Source organism: Engraulis encrasicolus, chromosome 6 (genome assembly GCF_034702125.1).
Source record: "Engraulis encrasicolus isolate BLACKSEA-1 chromosome 6, IST_EnEncr_1.0, whole genome shotgun sequence".
NCBI classification, from domain to species: Eukaryota; Metazoa; Chordata; class Actinopteri; order Clupeiformes; family Engraulidae; genus Engraulis; species Engraulis encrasicolus.
Genome location: NC_085862.1, coordinates 46,387,680 through 46,398,482, shown reverse-complemented (window position 1 = coordinate 46,398,482; position 10,803 = coordinate 46,387,680). Strand labels below are relative to the sequence as shown.

Here is a 10,803-nt window from a genome sequence, read left to right as displayed (position 1 = left end):
ATTCAAAGTGAATCGGATCATGGGACATTTCACAGAATAAGTCATGGGAAAACATTTTTGTGTTACATTCGCCAAAGGTTCTCGAAACACATCACGCAGCACAAACACTAATGCCACGGGCTTCCGCCCATTTGAAGTAATGACAGGGCGAGTCATAAGACTCTCCATTGACCCGCATATCTCTCCAAATGACTTGAGACCACTGACGGTGGCCACCTCAATCCACAGCGCTGACAAATTGCCTCAAAGCACTGTATGCACAGGCTATACTAAGGCAACAGCAATCTAATGTGAGAAGTGACACGTAATCCTACTGCTGAAAATTAATTTGTTGCGGGAGATATGAACAATGGTGTACGTGTTCGTGAGAGAAAATACCTTTGTCCCACACTGGCACGGCCCATAAAGCTGTGAACAACAGTTGTCTGGCCGTGACCAGGGGAAACTGCGATGTTTTCACTTAAGTGCAATGCAAAAGGTTTAGGTGCTCATCTGATGAATAATCATATTATGTTTCTGTTACAGAAGCTGCGGCCATTCCATGGACGCCGGACAAAAAGAAGACTGTCGGGCCGACACACGTTAGGCCTGACCAAGGGGTGCAGCTCACCCATAACTACGGATGTTGGAGATGGGTTTGGAAATCCTTCAAGGGGCCAGTACACACTGATCTCATTTCATTACATACTAAACAAGATATAGCCTGGCCCTCCGGAGTAGCTCCGGGTCAAAATTGCCACACACAAACGTTGTAATGAAGGCTCCACCCATCCTCCCTTTAAACCCACCGTAGGCTGCACCCCATAGCCCACTAAAGAATTACAAAATAGCATCATGTGGTATCAGTTTAAAACTGCCCACTCGCTAACATTGGTGTTATGTACATACTCTATCACATAAAACATGATGAAAAGGATCCGGAAAAGTGCTACCGCACGTAGGACCTTGTACATAACCTCACACATATAGTCTACAACGACATTGCTTAACCTGTCTTTTCCCCTCACAGATGAGAACCGACGAAAGAAGTGTACTGTGGTGTCAATTGACTCCATAGTAACAATTTGTACACCACACCTCTGATTGCACATGTGAACCAAGAAATGTTTTAATTGACTACCTGTGTTATACATGACCAACACAATGTCCCATACTTCATCCACACCCACACACAACTGATTAAGGGTAGCATGAACAAAACCTTGTTGCACAATGTCAATTTAGTTATGGCACACATTTCATACATACTGACTGCCTACACTACACATTGTGACATGAATGGAGACACATACACATGGCTGCAGTCACGCATCGAAGACCCGATTACTGACTATGGATTTGGACTCGCGGCTCAAGTAAATTCTATGCGCAGCAAAAGAGATTTACTCTCATAAATATCTGGCCTCTTTGGTACAGTCAATTCGGCAGTGAACTCGTACAGAATCAGCTGACAGTCGCAGTACACAAGTTAGCTGGCAAGCCATGTGGCCACTGGATTCCAGCACCTCACTAACTCCAATAAACGAAACATTAAGGCTGTGCGGTCAGAAGCGCAGGCGCTACTGACCACTAGTCTAGCATTATTCAACCAAACCTACAAGCTCGAGCGTGACTCAGCCTATAGACATAGACATTTGCACAAGATTTGTTTACTGCTGCCCCCCAGCAAGTTTTAGATGTGCGCGGCACAGAGTGCCTAAGCGTGCGCTGCAAGATCTTATAGTGATCTTGGATTTACATAGGTGGTTTGAATCTGACAAAATGAAAAATGTACAGGATTCTGAGCTATTGACCACTCTGATGTATTCAGGTATTAACGTGGGACCACCTTACAGGGTATATGACTATAGGTACAACTGAGACATTGTTCACCACTCGAATTGTTGCCATGACCAAATATGTCCTCTGTACTTGTAATACTCCTGATTCCAAGTTAATAACCGTTAGGTCACTCCATGGAACTCCGTCCAGGTGACCAACACACAGGAGTGTGTGGCATCAGTAAGATGAACTCTTTCTCCTATGGCGGGCTGACATGCCCCGCCAACCACAGCTTCTGCCTAGAGGTGACAGATGACCTCTCCATGGGGTCACTCAACTCCACTGGACTTTGACCTCTCTCCCTGAAGGGAGAACACCGACCCCTTCTACGAGGAGGGGACCCAGGCGCTGGCAGACACCGTGACCCTACAGCAGCTCATCCAGCGGGTACAGTGTACCCAACCAGGCCCAGACTCAACCAAATCTGGCCGAGAAGACTGAAGAGCTCCTCACCAGTCCCACCACTCATGCCGCAGAGGCGGCGTACTCACGGTGGGATTGGATCTTCAGGGGTTGTGTACTCGCCAGCGCCCTCATCCTCCTCTTCACGCTGTTCCAGTGCTGCTACTTCAAACACCTCATCCGCTCCTTGAAAAGGGAGTCTGAAGCAGCACTGACGGCCAGCAAATACCTCACGCCCGTTCTTCGTCAGTGACAGCCGGTGGGGGCATTCCTACCGGCCACGAAAGACACTGGACTTTTACCTTCGTGTTCCGAGGGGCCACTGTAAGATCCCCCCATATGGGCCCTGACAAAGGGGCACTGAATTCACAGCGCCGGTGGCTCACGGGCATGGTATTAACATTTGTTTGCGTTCTTTTCCTTATTTCAACGCCTTTGTTTTACTACTCTGAGTTTTCTGTTGACTTCAAAGATAAACATTGCATATCTGACATCTGGATCTCAAAAGCACTGTGTGACAGAGGGCCCCCTTCGGGGGGACCGCCCCAAAACCTCCGGTCACCTGTATGCATTGCGCACCTCCCGGCGTGAAAAGCGCGCACCCCCCGGTGTGCGTTCCCAGCGCATCTTGGTCAGCGGCCATTTGTCCCTGCATGCGCGCACCTCCCGTGCCCACGCAGAGACTGAAATTCCCGCCAGATCCAATATGTGTGGTTTAAATGCTTACTATGATGTGTTTGAAATTCTATGCATGTGTTTAGTATCAATCTGATGGAAATACTTCGGGTGGTGAACAGGTCTTGGTTTTGAAACTGTTATTAGTGAATTTATTAAAGATTTAGAATCATAGGATTTGGATAAGGTGTTGGTTACAACCCAACCCCGCGCCATTGTGCTAAGCCCAGCCCAGGTAAATGCCGGCACGTCATTGGTCCCTGGCTGGGGTCGTCCCACGAGATACCTGGGTATTAAACTTTGGTGTAATGATCAAATCTTTGAGTTTAAACCCCGCTAAAGGGCTCCCGTGGACCTAGTGTCCATGTAACCATTTCCTCTTAATTAGGTAGCATTGACTTTTTCAACATTGTACTTGTCGTATAATTAGATTTGTCCTGTAATAAAACTTTCATTGATCTATCTTTGCATAGACCCCGTTTATTCCTTCATAAGGTTATTGTACTGTCGAAACGTAGCAGCTCCAAGGACATTTCTCCATGTGGAGTGGGACGCTATACTTCGGGTCAGCCCGAGTGTCAATGGTGTCTACTTAGAATAAAAATATGTTATCGTAAACTGGAACTTAAGCGGGGTGATCAGATCTTTTGGGGGTAGCTCTCGACATACACCTCTCGCCTCCTATTGCAGTCGAATAGGGGTAAAGTGTATGGGGCTTAGGATCTCATAAGTATGGTACCTTCCAGCAACTTTAACCTCTGATTTATTCTAGACGTCTCTCATATGGGATGGACATGCATAAAGAAACTAGTCGGCCGCATGCAAATCAGTTCTACAAGTAAATGGATATAAAACCCTTGACAGCTGGACTCAGACTTAACCGATATTGTTGGAATATTCATAATAAGAACAGTTTATATTAGTTGTGTGCAATCACACAATTATCCTGGGATTAGGGAGATCTACGACTGAGATCCCATCATAACGGAAACTTGGTAAATTAGGATGCAAAATGAAATGTTTTCTACAGTCCAGAGCTAAGGAGCAGCGCACGAGACTAGGATTCCGGTGTTGGGCCTATCTCTGGGTTTTCAGGTTATAGGTCAATATTGATAAAGTGATGTTTATGATCTTTTGGATTGCATTTTGTACAGTTTCATTATTGCATGATTCCCATTTCTGCTCAAATGTAATTGTCCTGTTTAGAGGATACATATTAAACGGGCTGTCAGAGAGTCTCAACTCTGAGTCTCATACCAGGCTGTGTTGCTTTCAAATGTTTTAAACGTTTTCCCGATATTTGCGTACTGTAATTACATTGTTACACTCGACACTTTTATCCAAAATAACTGGTTGCAGGGTTTTCTCGTTGGTTACAATCCCTGTTAGGTGTCTTGCTCAAGGCTATTTCAACCATGGATGATATAGGATTCAAACATGCAGCAACCTGGCATACAGTAGAACACATCAAAATGAAATAAAGATAATCTTAAGTTATCTTTTTGCAGCCATAAACAGTGTCAATATGGCATATGGGTTTTGTGAAGGTGAACCATTTTTTAAACAATTCAAGCATCAAATGATTTGCCATTTTCAAATTGTTTACACGTTTAGAGCTATCATCATCTGCAAGCCATCTGTATGCTGTATGTGGAGGAAACAGAGAGTTGAATGACAGGTAAACATAGCAGCAAACACAGCAGTTGTTCCATCTAGTCACTCAAGTTATAGACTACACAATTACATACTGTATGGTGTGTGGGATGGACCACCCTACAATAATGTATACTGCTGTGTCATATGCACACAAAGACACAGACACACAGACACACACACACACACAGACACAGACACAGACAGACACACACAGACACGCACGCACACACGCACGCACACACACACAGAGACACACAGGGCCACTGGGAGCTTTGGCCGGGCTCAGGACAAAGTCATTTGAAAGGCCCCCTCAACTAACACATACAATGTTACTTTCTCCCTGGGCCAGGGATAACCCCTTTGCAACACACACACACACACACTTTCCAGCTTCCCTATGCCTGCACACACACACACACACACACACACACACACACACACACACACACACACACACACACACACACACACACACACACACACACACACACACACACACACACACACGCGCACACATACACACACACGCACGCACATGCACGCACACGCACACGCACGCACGCACGCGCGCACCACGCGCACACACACACACACACACACACACAGACACACAGACACACACACACACACACACACACACACACACACACACACACACACACACACACACACAAACAACAACAACAACACCCACCCACCCACACACAAAAGAACAACACCCCCCCCCACACACACACACACACACACACAAGCTCTCACAGCAGGTGACATTTCCAATTATATCACTATAACACACTAGCAAGCCCTCTATCAGTGCCAGCTGTGCCATTTTGCCTCTGCCATTTCAAAGGTCTCTGTGTGCCTTTTCACTGCTATAGTAGCTTTTGCTATTTCGGTGCTGAATTCATTATGGCCGTTGCTGCTGTGCTGTCAGCCCCGCGCTGCTGCCTCAGCCGGATGACTGGCCCAGTTCATCACCCGCTCCATTTTTATAGGGCCCTGCTGCTATTTTAGCTGCTCGCACCGCCGCCACGGATTATTAATGTGTCATGGTGAGATGGTACAATCCTCATTTACAGTGTAATATCTAGAGATGTACAGGATTCAAGATCCGGTTCCGGATCGGGCAGGATAATAGGGTTTTTCACAGGATCCGGATCCAGGATCCGGTAGCCGAGGCTTTTCAGTCAAAATAGTTTGAGCCAACGTGATAAAAAGGGCCCACGTGTGCGAGTAGGCTATGTGTTTCAACCCTTTCGTAGGATCCGGTATCCGGTTCCGGATCCGGCAGGATCTTAAGCAGTGGATCCGGTATCCGGCAGGATCCTAAAAATCAGGATCCGGTGCATCTCTAGTAATATCCTACCTATATGCACTGTGCAGTATAAAAAAATGCAATGTTACTGTAATTCAACACTCTGGAAGGTGTTGAAACAACTGTAAGTGTTGAAATACCATAATACTGCTTGTTTTACTGTGTCTACGTACATCCTCATTTCCTTCCAGCTTTCTTCCACTGAAAATGGTTAAGAAGACAGAACAGAAGTGATAAGTAGAGAAGAACAGAGAGAGAGAGAGAGAGAGAGAGAGAGAGAGAGAGAGAGAGAGAGAGAGAGAGAGAGAGAGAGACTCAAAGAAGGAACAAACGAGCCAAGACTGATGATGGTGATGTCCAAACCACTCATAGATGACCAGACTGCACGCTTGACAAAAAAGTGAGTTGAAGAAATAGTAGGCCTATGGAACTTTGTTCTGGGCGATTTTCTCAGTTGAGCTTCCTTTAGTGTCTTGTTAACTTTGCAAAAACAGATGTCCCTCCACTTCCTCTGATCATGTCTTTCCAAATCATCTGATCAAAGTAATAGATGGATTTTACTAACACTGTAAAATGTGCGGTGACTTTAAACTTTGCATCGGGTATGTTTTGTTTGCAAGGCTTCATCCAAGTTGCATGTCAGTGAGGTCAACCTAAAACCTGTGCCTCCTCTTGCCTCCAATTAGTAATTTGTAAAAAAATAAATAAATAAATGAATAAATAAATAAAAGCAACTCAAATGGAGATTGGAGAGTGAAATTACTCTTCTAGTGAGTCAATGTAATCTCTACAGCTCTCAATATTTACACAGTATTAAGTAGAATTATCTCTGACAATGTTACACTGACCAAAGAGTAAAATGAACACTATTTTTGAGTGGGACCAAATTGTTAATTTCATTATTACATTTTTGGGCCTGCCTTGGCCTGGCGGTGTTTGCCTGGTTCCTACCAGACCTCTGTGTGTTTGAGCTCTGGAGCCCCCTGGTGGTGCCCAACACACAGTGAAGCTCATGGAACTGCGTGGAACTACAGGTTGTGCAAGAGCAAGGCAAATGCCATGGGGCACTGGGTTACTGTGCCGGAGGGTTCGAGTCCGGCCCGGGTCGTTTGCCGATCCTTCCCCATCTCTCTCCCCACACTCACTTTCTGTCATAATCTCCACTTTCCTATCAATGAATGACCCCACTCAGTCGCTTTAGTGTTGAGAATTCAGAACACATTATTTGCAAGAGTGTGCAGAGTATTAGTGTGTCCCATAAGTTAGAAGTAGCAGCTATAATCCAGCCATCAGATACAGAACAAAAAGTACTGAATAGGGATGCAAATTAATGATTAAGTCATTAATCGTTAGTTGATTGATCGACTTACGATTAATTGATAAGCGGCGTTTCCCCCCGAAATTGCAATGTTTCTCGAGAATAACAAACCTACTAAATCTAAAAAGTTAAATTAAAAATTGAGATAAAATGCTACATTTAAATGAGTTCTGTTTAAATTCTTTAATCCAAAGATGTTTTTAATATTCCCACTACTCACACCCCTCTTCACACACACTCTTCACATGCCCATTTCACCTGGGTCGGTTGAATTGGCCATTCATTGCGATAAATGTTTTTTTAATCAATTAATACATTAATCGATTAAAGTCGATTAATCGATGAATCGATTAATCGTATGCATCCCTAGCACTAAAACATCATATAGCCGACTAAAAGCCCACAGCTCTTATGCACATACACTGCTTCATTCATTTCCTCAATTCATTTCCTCTCATATGTAAATTCCCAGGGGTGGATTAATGGATGGGATGGACCATCTGGGCCTAGGCACAAGGGGCCAAAAGTCCTAAGGGGGACAGGAGAAACCAATCCCCCCACCCCCCACAGTCCCGTCCTCCTTCCCAAAGGGGCCTGACCAGTTAACACTGTGTACAAAAGCATTAATCCGTTCCTGTTACCGATCCCGGCATGAAATCAATTAATAGACCTGTTTTGTGTTTTATTGCACCCCAGTATTAATCTCAGTATTAATCTATTAATCTTTTGATGATACTCATTTGGAATATGAATATGACAATGCCCATGCTAACCTAGGTAAGAGGCCTCATAGGCTCTCGTGCCGTCAATGATGGAAAGAGTAGAAGTCCGTACACTGTAGCTCCGCTTTGAAAATGTATTCAGGTCATACAACTTTTCAACCCAACAGGGTCTTCACATGCCTGATGAAGACCCTGTTGGGTCAAAACGTTGTTTGACCGGAATACATTTTCAAAGCAGAGCTGCAGTGTTCAGACTTCTACTCTTTCCACTATCAGATATGCATTTGCCCTGCACCTGGCCTCAGAGAGAGGTGGGATGTGCACACCCTTACTCTTATGAAGGCTTTCGTGCTGTCTGTCTAACCTGCTGTCGTCTTTTTGTCATTCAGTTGGGCGCCATCGTTGACAGATCCCATTGACATTGAATGGCAGATGCAAAAGTGCATTGTGGGGGGTTCCGTCAGTTCTGTCTGCTTTGTTGTCTCCATCAAAAAGTTCAGAATTTTCAACTTGTCAGACTGTGGTGGATTTATCAGCTAGCTGTGTACATGTAACATAAAAACACAACCCCCATTCTGTCAAGACATGATCACTGTCAACCATCGATGGACAGTGCCAGCGTGAACGAAAGGTTAGAGATGCAAGAAAGCAAGAGAGAACTCTGGATCTGCAATAAATGACAAATTGCTCTCCAAGATGTTCTGGTGGATTGTCTGACATCTAGGAAAATACTATTGACCTACATTACGTTTGCAATTCAATTATCGATAAATGACTCAATGGGTTATGAGTTTTATGTTGAAATCAGCAAGCTGAGAGTTTCTCTCTCTCTCTCTCTCTCTCTCTCTCTCTCTCTCTCTGTCACACACACACACACACACACACACACACACACACACACACACACACACACACACACACACACACACACACACACACACACGCGCGCACACACGCACGCACGCACGCACGAACGCACACACACACACAAATGGATGCTATTCGTCTTGCCATTAGATTCTATCCTGCTTGCGTGTGATTATTGCTACAAACCTTCTCCCAGTACGTATGGGTATTAGATGACAGGTCTGTCCAGCAGGAGAGGATATGTTATTGCTGGACCTGCTCCACAATGCCTTTTATGAGGTTCCCTGCTAATGGAGAGGAATGCGCATGGAAAACCAGACATGTTGCCTTCAAAGTTTCCCAGCGATAAACACAGAGGGAGCGCAGTAAAGCCTAAAGACCTCGGTGGGACGTTTGATGTCCTAATGACGTAAACAGTGCTGTAACAAGGCAAAGGCACGGGACATGGATGCACTCTCGTCCTCATGTTGCACAATTTCACTGTATGTGTAAGTACGGCACGCGCTTCACAGTAAAACACCAGTGTTAATATAACTCTGAAAGAGTTGACAGTTCTTTAGTCAGTGTAACATTTTCAGAGTTAACTCTACTCTGCAAAGTGGTGGCACCTGGAGCCGAGTGGGCAGGTGCCTATCCAATGGGGTTTGAAATTACACAGGCCACCTGCAGAATTTTACATACACTTGTTGACTCCACTGTTTGACTCTTCACAGTGTTGTAAACACTGTGTGTGGACTTTTATATGTTTATTTTTTACTGTGTATCTGGATGTTTACTGTAGACTGCATACCTCCGAGACAACACCACCAGAATGGATTATTGGCAGATCAGATGTTGCGATGTTACAGTTGTAGTAAGTTGCACGTTTGCTGTCCTCTAAATGTAGCTGTTTACTGTAAATACTATAGTATAATGTTGTTTCACATTAACTGTATATGCCATATATTTGCTTTTTACAGTAATTTATTTGTTGTTGAGGGTCACAACAACATGATCTCCAAAAATTCCGTGCTCCTGGACACGGATGTTAAGGGCACAAAATCCGTGTCCAGGAGCACGGATTTTGCCAAATTCCGTGCTCCTGGACACGGAATTTTTTTCCGTGCTCCTGGACACGGAATTGTTTTCCGTGATGGACACAGAGAAGTGCTCTCTCTATAGGCTACTCCCACAGCTCTGTTTCCACAGTCTTGTGTTTTCCCAGGATTTTTTTTATTTCAAATATTTTTTCAAAAAAAAACATTTCCTACTGACAGGTTAGGGTTAGGGATTGTTTTGGTCTGGGCACAGCTAGTTTTCTTTCATTCATTTTTTTTTATTTGATAGCCTAGCAACCACCTGGAAAAGGTATTTCTCAAAAATATGTCTTTAATGACAGGTTAAGGTTAGGGAATGTTTTGGTCAGGGCACAACTTAAATTGTATATCATTACCTGTATTTTGTTTAGGATTAGCATTTGGTATGTATTTTCTAATGATAGAGTTACACAGTGCTGTGGTAATAGCCTATAGAAAGCACTTCCGTGTGCCCATCACGGAAAACAATTCTGTGTCCAGGAGCACGGAAAACAATTCCGTGTCCAGGAGCACGGAATTTTGGCAAAATCCGTGCTCCTGGACACGGATTTCGTGTCCTTAACATCTGTGTCCAGGAGCACGGAATTTTTGGAGATCAGGCTGGTCACAATGACATCAATTAAGTGCAATCCCATCAGTGACTTAGCATTACATCCTTTATATTCCATCATGACACCTTTACCTTTACCTTTCAAGGGTAAAGCATTGTAAGGTTTCAAAGTGAGTGTTGTTCCTGTGGCATTAGCATATCATATGGACACAAGTGTCCTAATCAACACAGGAAGCTTTCAATGCCTTTAAACACACAAAGTGACCAACATCACTGATGATGAATGCTTCAAATAATCACAAAAAGCAATACTATCTCCATCTTCTTTTCCCCAAAGACGACGTGAGCACGGCAAATGATGCTCCCTTATCTAAAAGGGTGTAACATGTCTTCAAGAAATT

General features: G+C 44.3%; 1 pseudogene; it reads left to right on the top strand.

The window, feature by feature from the left end:
- Positions 1-413: 413 nt before the first annotated feature.
- Positions 414-3,930, top strand: LOC134450428 (uncharacterized; annotated as a pseudogene).
- The last annotated feature ends 6,873 nt before the right edge of the window (positions 3,931-10,803 follow it).